Genomic DNA, 13,085 nt, shown 5'->3' with positions numbered 1-13,085 from the left:
GGGGGGGGGTTTTTTTCTGCCAAATTATCAAATTTAAACTCTTGTAATTATGTTCTATTGTTGACCTTGATTTGTAAAGACCTGGAGGGCTGGTCATCTCCTCGCAATTTGCGGTTTGGCAAGAGTCTTTCCCTCAAAATGGACATTCTTCCTAGGCTGTTTTACCTCTTTCAAACCATTCCTATTAATCCACCTAAGCGTTTTATTCTGATGTTGCGTTCCTCTTGCTTCTGAGCCATATGGGGTGGTGGCCTTTTGCGTCTCGGCTACCATATTCTTCGTCGATCTAAATCTATGGGTGGTGTTTGTCTGCCTGATTTTGCCTTATATCATAATTCCATAGTGTGTCAGGTCACCAGAGAAGAGGTCAGTAGCTCTGGAACAATCTATGTCGTCGTTAGATCTTTGCTCTGTCCCTTGGTTCCATTCTTCATCAGTGCAGTCTACTTGCCTTTTGCCACGGACTCTTTGAGGGTTTGGCAGAGAGGTATTTTCTTCGTTATGGTTTGTCCTCCACTCCCGGCCCCATGACACCGTTATTTGACAACACGTCCCTACCTGTGGGTATTCAGCCTGAGACTCTGGGGGGTTACCATCGCTCCCAGTAGCCTCATGCTAGAGATTTTGTGGATGCTGCTACAGGACAGTTTAAATATCCTAGTACTGGGCCTACTGATACCGGTAATTGGCTGTTATCGGCACAACTGTCTGTTTTTGCTGAATCTTTGCGAACTCACGGTACTATCACCAGGCTTCTTACAGCATTTGAGCAGTTGTGTGTGCAATCTGATTTCCCTCGCCACACGATTTCTTTTTTTAATTTTAACTCCTTTCCTCGGGGTGAACCGTTGGCCTTCTTGGATTTGTTGACTTGTGGCATAGAGACTTAGGTAGGCATCTTTTAGAAGAAGAGTGGGATCTCTCTTTTCACTATACTCATAAGTCATCTCTGTCCTGCTATACACAGGAGAAAAATGATGTTTTGTCTCGTTGGTATAGAGATCCTGCCTCTTATATCGTATTTTCCCCATCCACTCCGAATCTCTGTTGACGGTGTGAGAAGAGAGAGAAACTTACCTGCACATTTGGTGGAGTTGTCCTTTGCCTTTTATGGCCAAAATAATTTGAGATTGGTTCTGAGCTTTATGGTAGGACTATCGCACCTCGCCAGAAATTTGTCTCTATCGATTTTTTCCGGGGTCACGAAAGAGACAGAAACGCTCTATTCTCCAGTTTATTTCCTCTGCTGCCCGTCAAGTCATCCCTGATTTTTGGAAGACTACGACGGTCCCATCTCTTACCCATTGGGTTAATAGTATGAATGACATGCACATGGAAGAGATTTTGGCTGTTGCTGCTGACAAATATTAAGGCTTTTTAAGCTCTCTGGGCTATATAGATACATTTCTCTACCTCCGATAGTCTTAGAAACAACTTATAGGCCAATTTTGGCATTAATCCATTTATTTTCTTCCCCCAGAGCTCCCGTACAGCTTTTCCTTTCTTTTCTTTCCTTTCTTCCTCTGTCTTTTTATTTCTGGTCTTACCTTACCCTCTGGCCCCCCTTTTTTCTTTCTAACCTGTTTACCTATTCCTTTTCCTTCCCTTTACTTCAGGTTTTATATGACTTGATAGGATTGTCCATCTGTTTTTGGTTGTGAGATTTATGTGTGTAAGACTATTCTATCAACGAGCTTGATTCCGCAACGGGCTGTCGAATTCTTTAATGGCGTACTTTTTCACCGCTTAATGCTTGAGCTCTCCCCCTGATGATAGAGGACTTATTGTTCTCATCCTGTTTGGTACTGTTTTGAATCTTCTATTTTGTAATACTTGTTTTACAAAAAAATATATTTAACAATAAAATCCTATGTGCCTAGACCACAGAGGTGAAATCAAGAGGAAATCATCAATCAAATCAACAATGTTCTATTTGGAAATGGCAAATGTTCAAGGTTATCTTCACACCTGGTAACATACAACACTCTAACAAGTGTATTGCAGCGCCATTCATTCATGTCAATGTGATTTAGAATGTTAACCTACAATAAAATATATGTGTGTACCCTTCAACGCCTAGGATATGACCGAATTTACACGATAACAGCTGAGATGGGTTTTGATGCTACTTCCTATGAACCAATCCTGTGCCTTTCCATTACTGTGATACGTTTTATGTTTTATCTGTCTAGTTGTATATATATGATCTGCAAACCACAGGCATCAGTTGGCATTATAACGTGTCTGTGTGTACTTGCACTGTTAAACTCAATAAAAATTTATTGGAAAAAAATATATATATGTGTGTAAAGGAGGCCTTTTAGTGATCAGTGTCGCCCAGGTGGCAATTGGAGGCATTTCTTTACATGTACCCTGAAATTCAGCTTTAAGGGCCTGTTCACATCACAGCATTGCGCCACTTAGGCATTTATTATACTCTTATAAAATATGTAAAATACTATAAAGTAGAAATTACATACAAGATATCATTCCTTATGGCAATCACATCTCTCTAACACTTCATTTATGTTTTGTTCTTGTTATAAATGTCACAACATTGGGAAAAAATGTTGGAGAGAATGATTAAAATGTTCACATAGAATTAGATACAGGAAGTTGTATGTTGGGTATCTCGGTCATAGACTGGGCTCCCTAGATACGCCAATACATGCCCATGGAGATTCATCAGCTTTACATCTCCCCGATCTGTTAATTCAGGATGGCATAGTTGGCTGGTAAGCATGATCACATGCTGTCCTCTGATATCTCTGGGAGACCTAAGTAACTACTTAAGAATTTCTGGTCCTACCAAACTGCCATGACCATTACAAAGTTGAATGACGGTGTCAAGCAGTGTCAATGCATTCTCCATATTGATGAATAAGCACATTTCTAAGACATTAATAAAGGTATCCTGTCATGTGAGAAATGTATAGCCTCCCATAGCTGACCTCAATTTTTGAAAATGTGAGTAGCCTGGTTGTCATACTGATGAACTGGCTTCACTATTATCAAGACTCAATTACCTGGAACAAGAATAGAAATTAGCAACTTACCTTTTCTCTATCGGCTTGTTCCAGGTCTGCAACTCAGAAACATTAAAACTAGACATAGCCGGGCAACTAGAATTTTTAGAAGGAGGCCAGCAAGTGCTAATCACTAAGTCACTGTGTTAATACACTTAGTATAATATATAATGGCATTAACCTGTGCTCTTTTAATATCCAGCCTGGAGTTCAGCTTTAAGGGAGTATGACGAAAGCAAAAGGCATACTACGTGTTTGTGTATATGGGTTTTTTTTCCAAGTATAGCAGCCAAGTTAGTGCTTGCCATGACTGTGCTGCTTCACACCTGACTTCCTTTTTTTTTTTTTTTTATCTTGGCACAGAGGAGGTATATCAAAATGATATGTGCAGTCTGGTTCCCTTTAACAAGGCTGCTACAATGTGGGTATGTACTGAACACGGCAAGGTCAAGCAGAATACTAGGAATGTTATGTTAAACAGACACTTTATCTCTTGCACTAGAAGGTTACTGTTATTGAGGAAGTCATGAAATGTAATATAGGACGTGATTTTCATGTGTGGCACAGAATGCCCAATACTGACCTGAGTCATCTGATATGTTACTGTGAATTGAGCGCAGCTAGAATTAAACATCATTTCCACGGTTTTATCAGGGCTCTGCCGCAGTCAGATGTTGACATATTGGCGCTATGTCAGTTCCATTGTCCTGAGCTACCCGAAAAGTGCTGGACCTGCAGGAGATGGAAATGAGAACTAGAGTCAGGATAACAATCACCAGTAAACCTACATAGTATCAAGTGGTGTGCTCCTACTATTACTTGTTCCTGATAGTGAGAGGCAGACGTATTCTGGAACATTACATGGGTTGAACTTACTGCTTTTTCTTCAGCCTTATTAACCACTTGAGAGCCTGTATATAATTATTACCAGGTCATTGTGCAGCTTTCAGAGCTGGGATAGTTTGACTGACAATTACTGGGTCCTGCAACGCTGTACCAAAATTAACTCTATATCATTTTTTCAAACAGATAGAGCTTTCTTTTGGTGTTATTTAGTAATTGCTGTTTGTTTGGTTTTTTTGCTTTAACATTTTGAAAACAAAAATATTTCCCTTACTTTCTCTTAGAAAATTGCGGATTTGAAGCAGCCCTGTGGAGCTTGGTAATGGGGCACTAGATAGAGCGTATACAGGTTATACACAAAGGGATAAGGAGGTGAAGGGGTTAAGGTACAGGTCACATGCAGTGGGGGGATGGAGATGAAAGGTTATTGTGCAGGACAAGGGAGGTGAAGAGGTTAATATGCAGGTCACAGAGAGTGTGGAGTTCAGTCGTGTAGGAGAGGATCTTAAGGTACAGAGCTGCTTGGATTGGCTCGGTATACAGAGCCTGTGAATGAAGCCATCCAGGGACAATTTGACAGGTGGAAGATCTGTCCGAGGGCTATTTTTGGAATGATGTTTATACACGCCATTTCAGACATAGACACCGCCCTCCCCGCCAATTTTTTTTACAATACATCGTTATGGAGGTGGTTACTAAGAATCTGCTGCTTTTCCCATTCAGGGTAAAGTGACAGTTTCTCTTGATAGGCTACACACCTACTGATACTCACCTCCACCAGGCTTTTACATACAACAAAAACCATGCAAACAAAAACAAGAAAAATTGACAATACAACCTGCAAATGGTAAATTCAGCTGAGTTGTGGAAAAAAAACCCTATGTGATAGCATATTAGAATTGACAGGTTCTCTTTAAGTAAACATCAGGATCCTATTAGACCCCTAATATAAGTTCTGCACTCTGGTGAGCACACAAATCGGTGTTTGACAACCCTAGTAAGAACCCAGAAGTGCTTAGCTCTGAACACTTCCGGGTTCATGCCATCAAGGCAAAACCAGACATTCTCTGATCTCCCATTGTTCTCCATCCTGACAGGCAAGCCCAGGACACATGGTGGTGGGGTGGCACACTACCAACATTGTAAGAGAATCACTTCAACTAGAAAGTTGGCAGTAAAAATGTAAACAAACTCCCAGCTGCTATAGCGTGCAGGAGTCTATGTGCATGCTGGCGTAGCTGCCAACATAATAATGTCAGGGAAAGGGTTAAAATCTAAACTCATGAAGAAAAATGTAATATATGGCAGCTTACCAGACCTTGGATGTGGTAGCTCCATTTCTCAGGCTTTTGTTCCCTTTATTTCCCCCAATAATCCTAGGTAACCCACTTCCTGTCCTAGGGTGACAACATTCACTTAGCATACTATATCTATATCTTTATCAGCCTAGGACAGATAGTGTGATAGGACTACATGGACCTTCCCCTCCTTCCCCTGTCCCCCATAACAGATGGAGATATTTTGTATGGGAATACAAGAGGGCACAGGAATTTGAATTTGGAGAATCTCTTTATTTATAATGTTGCCCCTTCAAACCTGAGCTTTCGATATAAATGACTAAACAGGTAAAGCGTCTTACATACATGTGTCAGGAAAAACAGCGCCATTAAAGTGTATAACAAAACGCCACAAATGCACCTGTTTCATAGCACAAGCCAGGCAAGGTAGGTGCGGCTGCCTCACAAGATCCCAGTGACTTTATACTCTTCCACCGCACACCAAGCCAAAGAGCAGATAACCAGTCCAGGTCTGTTACCCTACGCGAAGCGTTGGAGGTGATATATGCAGTATCTAGCTACTGGTATTAGTTTAATTTTGTGAAATGTATTATTTATATTGTTTCTCCATGATATTATAAAGATAAATTACCTTGTTTAAATTTTTAATTTAGGAGTGAACTGCCTAACTCCTGAAGAAGCCCCCTACCAATGTGGGGTGAAACGCGTTGAACAATTGAGAGGACGCCATCCTTAAAGCACTCTTTCCATCTCCAACTAAGTCTACTTATATATACCTTTGTGATATTATCATGAGTGTATATGGCTGTACAACATCAGTTTGAGAATGTATTGTTGTGAACACTAGCTCTGACTGCTTTTGGTTGTAAATAGCTTACTGATTGGTGTCCTCCTATAGGCACGTTACTCCTTATAGTGGGTACTTTCTACTTTTGCTATTATAACTATAGTTACATGTTGTGACACATTCATCTTTAATGAAGCACATTAATAAAGGAAAATCGATTTAATATATTTACTCATTTTTGAGATGTAATTTATTCGGTTGTGTGCACCTAAAAAGCTCAATAATAGTTTCCTTGGTATACTCACTAGGGATGCAACGATACTGAAACTAGTGCGAATACCAACTATTTGGGCGAGTACTCGTATTAACCCAAATGCTTTTGATACGTATCCTGATACCGCAACGTCCAGGATTAGGAAGCCGGGCGGCCGACTCCATGTTCCCTCGTCAACAGGAGCATGGAGCTGGCTTCCCGGCCAATCAGGAAGCTGGGGTACGGGTAAACGCGATCGACACATTGCGGAACGGGTGGAGAGGTTAGTGGATGGGACTGGGCATGACCCGGCTGTCGCACTTCCTACAGTATGATTGACACTATTTGATTGACCAAACTCGTGGTCTATATTATGTCATACAGCGATGGCCGCGACTGGAATGACGAACTAGGCAAGTAGGGCTTAATACCACAAGATAGCGCCCACGCCTCTATCTTTAAACGGCTCAGCATACAGACGCGGTTACCCCGTTTCATTCCACTATCTGGGCGAATTTCAAAAACCCTAAAAAATTTTCAACCGTGAAATATTGCCCTATGGGGGCACCCATTTGCTCTACCTAGGACTGAGCACCTCTAGACCTGATGAAGCGTTGTGACACGCGAAACGCGTTGTTGTTATATCCTACCAGTTCAAACTCCTTGAGCTAAACAATAGAAGACAATAGAATAAAACACAACCTTTGTCGCTTATTATAAATATCAAGGTTATAGAAATGCACTAATCATGTCAATGGTTGACACTATAAATTGACGGAACAACTCTAGATCATGCCAAAATTAAGCATATTTTTTTGAAAATACCTAAAGGACCACACTAGGTCTAACTGGATTCGAATCGGTGGCCCAAAATATCATTAAAAGAAAAAAATTATCTGGGTCCCGTCAACATTGAAGATAAATAACATAGACCACGAGTTTGGTCAATCAAATAGTGTCAATCATACTGTAGGAAGTGCGACCTACAAGCGAACTTTATGTATAAATTAACTAAATGAATCATTCTAATGTAGTCTCAACTATTCAAGGGGTTCCGGTGGATATTGGAGGTGATCCTCCTAGGTTGTCTCCTTACTTTTTTACACAGTGAATGACTTTTAATCATGCATGGAATAAAATTGATATTTTTTTAATATAAAGAAACTTTTTTTGTGAACCACTGTTTCGAGTGCCTAAAACCCCCCACTCCCCATAACTCCATTCTTTTCTAATTGAAATCAGGGGTGTGGCACTCCCCACATAACACCATTCCCCTTTTTTCCCCGCTTAGTTAGAAATGGAAAAAGATTTGGGGGTCATTGTAGACCACAGATTGAATAATAGCTTGCAATGCCAGGCTGCTGCAAACAAAGCGAGCAGAGTACTGTCTTGTATTAAAAAGGGAATGTACTGCAGAGACAAAGCTATAATTTTGCCACTTTTTGGATCACTGTTTCGGCCTCATCTGGAGTATGTGGTTCAGTTTTGGTCACCAGTCTACAGAAAGGATGTCCTTGAGCTGGAGAAAGTCCAGGGAAGGGCAACTAAACTAATTAAGGGGCTGGAGGATCAAAGCTATGAGACAAGGTTACTAAATTTGGGCTTGTTCACGCTGGAGGTGAGGAGATTAAGAGGGGACATGATTTTGATGTACAAAATGTTTAGTGGTGATGGCAACAAACTATTTACATTAAACGCCATAACAAAGACTAGCCGCCACCACCTAAAATTGGTGGAGAAAAGATTTAACCACAATGGGTGTAGAGCAGTGGTCCCCAACCCCCGGGCCTGTACCGGTCCGTGGATCAAATGGTACCGGGCCGCAGGCGAAGCAGCGCTCCCGACTCTGCTCTGCCCAGCTCCGTGTCACAGACTTTACTGTAAAATTATCAAACGTTGACCGGTCCGCGGCGATAAAAAGGTTGGGGACCACTGGTGTAGAGGCTTCTTCTCAGTCAGAGTAGTTACATTTTTCTGTTCAATAATTTTATTGAAGTTTTGTGGAAATACAAATAAAAAAGTACAAAAGTCCGATAAGGAGAAAGATAAATCGGTACATTACATAAAAGTGGAGCTGTAGTACATACAGATAAATCAACTGGGTGAACAATAGGGTGGGTCTTCGGAATAGTGAAAAAGATCAGAGTACAGATCCCAGGTAAATATAAATGGTGGAGAGTGTAATGTCCATTATAAAAAGGCTGTTAAGATCCAGGTCGTAACGAAAGTATTACATTGGCAATCCAGGTGAGATCTTAATTTAGCTGGCCGGCACCTCTGGGTCACCGGACCAGCGCCGACTTCTCGGCCCTGGCCACGCCTCCTCGCACACCCGGCAGCGCGCCGCTAATGGGGCCTGAAAGCGAGCTGCCGGGTGTACGAGGAGGCGTGGCTAGGGCCGAGGGAGAAGCGGCCCAGCCGTCGGAGGCTGCGGTGCCGCTCCAAGAAGCAGGTGGAGGAAACAGACAGCGATCGGCGCTGCCGAAGCGGCGGAAGTCCCCCCCCCTGGATTTCCACTCGCCCCTACGCAATTTCCACTCGCCAATTGCGAGGGGGCGAGTGGAAATTTTGAGCCCTGCTCTATATGTAGTACATATAGAGTATAGACTGCTAATACACTGGAGACCATATATTTACAATTCTCCTCTGCTAACATGAATGGATTAAATGATCCATATGTATCCCTGTACTACGGATCATTTAACCCATTCATGTTAGCAGAGGATCATTGTAAATCTACTGCTGCAGTGAATTGGGAATCTGTATATGTACTATTTACTACATATACAATGCACTGCAACAATAGATTTACAATTATCCAATGCTAACATGAATAGGTTAAATGATCCATAGTACATAATAGTACATAACATGTAGTTGTACTACGGATCATTTAACCCATTCATGTTAGCAGAATTGTAAATCTATTGTTGCAGTGCATTGTATATGTAGTAAATAGTACATATACAGATTCCCAATTCACTGCAGCAGTAGATTTACAATGATCCTCTGCTAACATGAATGGGTTAAATGATCCGTAGTACAACTACATGTTATGTACTATGGATCATGATTTAACCTATTCATATGAGCAGGGCAGAATTGCGAGCGCCTACCACAAGCTGAGCACCGAGATGCGATGCAGCGATCCTGCCCATCGCCGACTTCGAGAGGCACCTTGTGAGGCAACAGGGATCGGAGTGAAACTGTGAGTGAGGGAAGCTGGGACAGGGCTGGCTGTAAATCTATTGCTATAGTGTACTGGACGTGTGTAATGTATATGTAGTACATATATACAGCACACACCTCCACTACACTCCAGCAATAGATTAACAATTCTCCCCTGCTAACATGAATAAGTTAAATCATGATCCACAGTACATAACATGTAGTTGTACTATGGGTAATTTAAAGTCACCTGTCCCTTTAAGAAAAAGTATCGGTAATTGGTATCGGCAAGTACATGAGGGGAAGTACCTGTACTTGGTCCTGAAAAAGTGGTATCTGGACATCTCTAGGTAGGAGGGGGAAGAAAAAAGAGAAAGGGAAATAAAATAAAACTAGTGAGGAAAGTGAAGAGTAAAGGAAATGCAAGAGTAGAGAGAGAGAGGACATAGAACAGGGTCCCAGACGCAGTATCAACTAGAGATGTGCACCGGCAAAAAATGTGTTTAGTTTTGTTTCGGATTTTGCGTTATTTCATGTTCGGGTATGTCAATTCCTCGCGGGATTTGTATTCGTGCAAAATTCGTTAGCGGTAGTCCGTACGTCATTTTGTTTTGTTCGTGGCAGCAAAGTGACATTTGAGGGGGAAAACATTTTTCTTTCTCAAATGTCGCTTTTGCTGCAACAAAATTTCGTCCAAACAAACGAAACTTCGTCCAGACTACCGCTAACGAATGTTGGAATCGGAAATTCGGATGCATTCGTTATATGTGTAATTCGGATACATCCGAATCTCCGAAATTTCGTCCGAATTTGGATTCGGAACGAAACGAATCGCACATGTCTGCTATCAACCATTATATATCAATAGGATTGATCGGTTGTGGAGAGACAAGGCCTTACGATCGGATCAGGCTAGCATCAAAATGAGGAGGAAGGCATTTTCTGATCCAGGTGTTCCAGATACGTTCGAAGACGTGCATAGTGTCATGAAGTTTTGCTGACATTTTGTCATACACAAACACCGTGTGTAAACGAGATTTGAGTTCAGCAAATTTCAAGAGCGGTTACATTTTTGAACTCACTGCCACAAGCAGTGGTATCAGCAGAGAGTATTGAATCATTCAAAAATCAATCAGATACCTTCATCAGAGACTGTAACATACAGGGGTACAGGTACTCTTAAAAAACTATGATGGTGCTCAGGTGTGACTGGGGGCACCATTGTAAATAATGAGATTCTCCATGTCCAGCGCTGTCACGATATACAGATGGGGCTCAGGTGTGACAGGTGGCACCATTGTAAATAATGAGATTCTCCATGTTCAGCATTGTCACAATATACAGATGGGGCTCAGGTGTGACTGGGGGCACCATTGTAAATATTGAGAGTCTCCATGTTCAGCATTGTCACAATATACAGATGTGCTCAGGGGGCACCATTGTAAATAATGAGATTCTCCATGTTCAGCGTTGTCACGATATATACAGATGGCTCTCAGGTGTGACTGGGGGTACCATTGTAAATAATGAGATTCTCCATGTTCAGCATTGTCACAATATACAGATGGGGCTCAGGTGTGACTGGGGGCACCATTGTAAATATTGAGAGTCTCCATATTCCACATTGTCACGATATACAGATGTGCTCACGGGGCACCATTGTAAATAATGAGATTCTCCATGTTCAGCGTTGTCACGATATACAGATGGCTCTCAGGTGTGACTGGGGGTACCATTGTAAATAATGAGATTCTCCATGTTCAGCGTTGTCATGATATACAGATGGGGCTCAGGTGTGACTGGGGGCACCATTGTAAATAATGAGATTCTCCATGTTTAGCGCTGTCATGATATACAAATGGGGCTCAGGTGTGACAGGTGGCACCATTGTAAATATTGAGATTCTCTATGTTCAGCGTTGTCACGATATACAGATAGCGCTCAGGTGTGACTGGGGGCACCATTGTAAATATTGAGATTCTCCATATTCCACGTTGTCACGATATACAGATGGTGCTCAGGTGTGACTGGGGGATAAATAACCATTTTATACAAAACATACATCTCCTCATGTAATCTGTAGTACTGTGAATTGGAAGTTTGTGTGAGGAATGGCGCCATAAACTGAGGTAAATTCCGAGCTGCGTTCTCCATGTCTTGTTCTGGCTCGGGTGAAGCAGTGCTGGGTCACCTCACATACCTGGCACCCCCCTGTGTGTGCACCACATTGTCCCAGCCCACAAGATGTCCGCCTCCATTCCGTACAGCAACACTTTAAATTGTTAAAAATCGGATTTGTCATGTCCTGGAGGTCAGTGACCCCGGCAGACCCGCTCCCTGTCAGCCCGGCCATCTTCCACGGGGCCGCCCGTTCCCCTCCGCCAAACTTCTGCCGACTCTTGTGTATAGGAGGCGGAGAAGGACAGCACTGAGCCCCGACTCCCTCCCCCAGGCCCGCCATTGGCTCTGCTCCCCGCTTTATCCCACACTGCACCGCGTGGCGCGTCATTGAACAGAGCCCATGATGGCGGCGCTGGGTGCGAGTGAAGTGATCGCCCAGCTGGAGAGCGCTGCCAAAGTTTTAATGGTGAGTGAGCTCCGACCTGGGGGGTTGCATGGAGGCTGGCTGTGGGGGAGACTGGTAGCGACTGGTGCCCACAGTGACTAGGGTGGAGGGAAAGGGAGTAGGTGCCCACAGTGACTCCATGGTGGAGGAAAAGGTCCAGGTGCCCACAGTGACCCCGGGGGTGGAGGGAAGGAAGTAGGTGCCCACAGTGACCCCCAGGGTGGAAGGAAGTAGGTGACCACAGTGACCTGGTAGAGGGAAGGGAGTTAGTACCCATAGTGACCTGGTAGAGGGAAGGGAGTAGGTGCCCACAGTGACCTGGTAGAGGGAAGGGAGTTAGTACCCATAGTGACCTGGTAGAGGGAAGGGAGTAGGTGCCCATAGTGACCTGGTAGAGGGAAGAGAGAAGGTGCCCTTAGTGACCTGGTAAGGGGGAAGAGAGTAGGTGCCCACAGTGTTCTGGTAGAGGGAAGGGAATAGGTGCCGACAGTGACCAGGTAGAGGGAAGGGAGTAGGTGCCCACAGTGTTCTGGTAGAGGGAAGGGAATAGTTGCCGACAGTGACCAGGTAGAGGGAAGGGAGTAGGTGCCCACAGTGTTCTGGTAGAGGGAAGGGAGTAGGTGCCCACAGTGTTCCTGTAGAGGGAAGGGAATAGGTGCCGACAGTGACCTGGTAGAGGGAAGGGAGTAGGTGCCCACAGTGTTCTGGTAGAGGGAAGGGAGTAGGTGCCCACAGTGGTCTGGTAGGGGGAAGGGAGTAGGTGCCCACAGTGACCTGGTAGAGGGAAGGGAGTAGGTACCCACAGTGACCTGGTAGAGGGAAGGGAGTAGGTACCCACAGTGACCTGGTAGAGGGAATAGAGAAGGTGACCTGGGAAGGGAGTAGGTGCCCACAGTGACCTGGTAGATGGAAGTGAAGTAGGTGCCCATAGTGACCAGTTAGAGGGAAGGGAGTAGGTGCCCACAGTGACCTGGTAGAGGGATGCACACAGTGACCTGGGAGAGGGACGAGAGAAGGTGACCCGGTAAGGGGGAAGAGAGTAGGTGCCCACAGTGTTCTGGTAGAGGGAAGGGAGTAGGTGCCCACAGTGACCAGGTAGAGGGAAGGGAGTAGGTGCCCACAGTGTTCTGGTAGAGGGAAGGGA

The 13,085-nt window shown here is 43.8% G+C and overlaps 1 long non-coding RNA gene across 1 annotated transcript in view; it reads right to left on the bottom strand.

The window, feature by feature from the left end:
• Positions 1-6,134, bottom strand: part of LOC108800072 — a 15,692-nt gene extending 9,558 nt beyond the window's left edge. Inside the window, exons 1-2 of the long non-coding RNA XR_001942068.1 lie at positions 6,122-6,134; positions 2,696-2,697 (exon numbers count right to left, since the gene is read on the bottom strand). This is a non-coding gene — a long non-coding RNA (uncharacterized LOC108800072). The remainder of the gene's footprint in view (positions 1-2,695; positions 2,698-6,121) is intronic.
• Between the last annotated feature and the right edge of the window lie 6,951 nt (positions 6,135-13,085).

The sequence above is a fragment of the Nanorana parkeri genome, unplaced genomic scaffold, assembly GCF_000935625.1.
Source record: "Nanorana parkeri isolate BGI_ZX_2015 unplaced genomic scaffold, ASM93562v1 scaffold1901, whole genome shotgun sequence".
Lineage (NCBI taxonomy): Eukaryota > Metazoa > Chordata > Amphibia > Anura > Dicroglossidae > Nanorana > Nanorana parkeri.
The sequence above is the reverse complement of the archived record's forward strand: the minus strand, read 5'-3'. Positions and strand labels throughout refer to the sequence as shown.